General features: G+C 31.6%; 1 long non-coding RNA gene across 1 annotated transcript; it reads right to left on the reverse strand.

Moving 5' to 3' along the window:
* Positions 1-513: 513 nt before the first annotated feature.
* LOC107918608 (uncharacterized) lies at positions 514-1,593 on the reverse strand. Its single transcript, XR_001690170.2, has 2 exons — positions 1,041-1,593; positions 514-739 (listed from the first exon to the last, which is right to left on the reverse strand). It is a non-coding gene; the product is annotated as an uncharacterized lncRNA (long non-coding RNA).
* Between the last annotated feature and the right edge of the window lie 1,788 nt (positions 1,594-3,381).

Below are 3,381 nucleotides of genomic sequence, written 5' to 3' on the forward strand. Positions count from 1 at the left end.
CCCAATGGAAGGTGTTGGAAAAAAGTCATGGATTTGGGAGACGTAAATAATGTTTGCAGTGCCACTGGTGTTATCCAATGTTTTTTACTTCTCAATTACTATGGTTTTTGTCATGTTTGCTGGCCACCTTGGTGAGATAAAGCTTGCTGGTTCAACGCTTGCCCATTCATGGGCCACTGTTACTGGTTTTGCTTTCATGGTAACCTCCTAGTTTAAACCTTAATCTGCTTTTTCATGTTTTCATCTGAAAGTTTTTGTAAATTCAGACAAGCTTAAGTGGAGCATTGAAGACCCTTTGTGGTCAAGGATTTGGGGCAAAAATGTATAAAATGTTGGGGATTTACCTTCAAGCTTCATGCATTATTTCCTTCTTTTTCTTAATTATCATATCGGTTTTATGGTTTTTCACTGAGCCAATCCTTGTTTTATGGTCATATTTGCTTACGGTTTTCTGCAAAATGTAGGGCCCAAATTTTGCCCGGGCCCAAAAGCACAAACAAAAAATAAACCAAATAATAAAAACCCAAATATAAAATTATAACAGTCCAGTATTACAAGCCCACTAAACGTCAGTCCAAAAACACCTAACCCTAGTCCGATAGCCCAAAACAATTTCAACACAAAAAATCAGCAGCAAACCCTAAATCCCCTGGCGCCGCAAGCTCCCATGCGTGGCCTCCTCCCACGCGCACCTCCGCACGTACGCCGCCCTCCACGTCACCGTACGGCCTCCGTACACCTGCAGAAAATCAACACGCAAAGAGCGCAACAAACGAGCAAAAGACAAGCAGAAACAGCACAACAAAAGGAGAAAAAAAATTGTAATAGCGAAGAAAAAACAGAAAGAGGGGCGATTTTTGTATTTTTCTTTTGGCTATATAAAGCCATAACGAAATCTGTAAAATGATGAAAAAAAAGAGAAATAAAAAGATCGATATTAAGGTGATTCTTTTTCTTTGCGTTTTTCTGTTCTTTCATTTTTTTATTTTTTGTATACATTCAGATATAAAAAAAGAAAAGAGTTAAAGGTATAATGATACCTTCGCGGGCCTTTGGAGCCATCCTCTACTCTGTCTGAATCGGAATGAGAGAGAGCAGTGTTCTGGCTTTCAAGGTGGCGATGAGGGAAAAGGCTCACCTGTGTGTCGAAACCATCGAGTCATCGAACCCTAGTCCGCTTCTTGGTAGTCGGAGATCGGAACCGACGAGGGATTGCGGCGCGTTTCTATGTAAATGAGGGCTAGGGTTTCTTTTAGTTCGTTTTTTTAGGTTTCATTTATTTATTTTTTTTAGTTCTGTAAAACTTAAAACGTTGCCGTTTAAGCCACTTAGTTTCAGCAACCCGCGCGGTGACCCGACCCGGGGAGGATCCGCGCGTTCTGACTTTTTGGATTATTTGCGCTTAGAGTCCTTTCATGTTTTGCTTAGTTTCAATCGGATTTCTTTCCATTTTCCTTAATTTGTACCGCCTATTTAATTCTGTATTCATTTAGATCCAAGTTCAAACGGTGCCGTTTTTGTTATTGTTTGGGATTATTTCGTTGTTTGTGTTTAATTGCGGATTTAGTCCTTTAATTTTGAAACAGGTTTTAATTAAATACTGATTTATTTTTTTTAAATTCAATGTTTTTTTAAATTATGATTAATTCTATTTTCATGTATTATAATATCTAATATTCTTTATAATATTTATTTTTGATAGTATTTTAAGTTATTATTATATTATTTTAATGTAATAAGTTATTATTTTGGGTTGTATTTTGTATTTTAAATTTATTATATACTAATATTTTGAAACTACTGTATGTTTATTAAAATTTTATTGTTATTTTAATTATTAATATTATTTTAACATTGACTTAGTATTTTTAAACTTATTATTAATATGATTTCTAAAATATAATACTTTATTCTTACTAATTATTATTATCAATATGTTTTAAATTCATTGACATCGATTTTAAATTCTTTACATATACTCATTTTTTTAAAATTTGATACATTATTATTTATTTTATCACACTTAATATATTTCTAGAATTTGATATATTACTTTATATTTCTCAATAATGTATTTTAGAATATAGTCCCAAATTTTATTTTCACCATGATATCTTGTGATTATTATACTTATATGTATAGTTTATATGGAATTATTTTAATACAGGTATATGTGTATAAAATGCATCATAACTTGTAATTTACAAAATGTTATTTTTGTTTTCATATTTTTTATTCATTTCGATTATTTTAAGTGGTTTACTTATGATTAAATTATCTTTATATTAATTATTCTCATTTCGTTTTTTGTAAGATTGATTATTAGTTTATTTGATTATCAATGTTGATGTATTATATGTTTGGTTGCTCCAAATTGTAAATTTAGCCTGCTATTCACCATTTGATTTGTATATTGATATTTTATTATATTGTTTGTAAAAATCGCATTTCATTAAAGCATTATAATCGTTCTATTTCATAATTTCTAAAAAGGCTTGGTATTCATATTTCCCGAGAAAATTGTGCCCTAACTTACTCGGCTTCAATTTTTTTCGATTCATTTAGATAATCAAGTGTTCATTTTATTTAAACCATATGTTTTTAAGAATAAAATTCTTAAGATTCCGAAATGTTGGATCCTAACTTACTGGATACGACATTTTGTTATCTCGTTTTTAAAATAAAGGCAATACCCGAAATTTGGAATCCTCGAGAGAATTGAGCCCTAACGTATTGGGTTTTTATTTTTCTCGTTGAATCTAAATAATCAAGATTTTTTGAAAACATACAAATTTCAAATAAAAACCCATTCTCGGGAATTCGACACGTTGTGTCCTAACGCATTGGATATGACATGTTATTTTCTCGAGATGAGGATTTTAAAAATAAAAGGCAATGTTCGATATTTAGGAATTTTGTGAAATCGAACCCTAACTTATTGGGTTTTGATTTTCTCATTGGACCCAAATAATCGGATATCCTTCTCAAAACGCATAGGTTTTAAAACTCAAAGGACAAGCTTAATTTGGAGGATTTGAAATGTTGCACTCTAACTTACTGAGTGTAACAATTTATTTCTTTAAAATAAATGAGCCTTATCTTCCAATTAATTCAAAATAAAAAGATCGTATTTTAAAATCTTTTTAAAATTTCGACATTAAGACATTAAACAATCAATTCGGTACCAATTTTGGACATCACGAGGGTGCTAACCCTTCCTCGTGCGTAACCGACTCCCGAACCTAATTTCTCAAAATTCGCAGACCTAAAATTATTTTCAAGGTGATCCGATCACACCACAATAAAACATCGGTGGCGACTCCAGTTTTCATTTTAGAAGTCGATCCCCGTTTTTCAAATTTAAAAATGGTTTCGACACAA

Source organism: Gossypium hirsutum, chromosome D13, assembly GCF_007990345.1.
Source record: "Gossypium hirsutum isolate 1008001.06 chromosome D13, Gossypium_hirsutum_v2.1, whole genome shotgun sequence".
Lineage (NCBI taxonomy): Eukaryota > Viridiplantae > Streptophyta > Magnoliopsida > Malvales > Malvaceae > Gossypium > Gossypium hirsutum.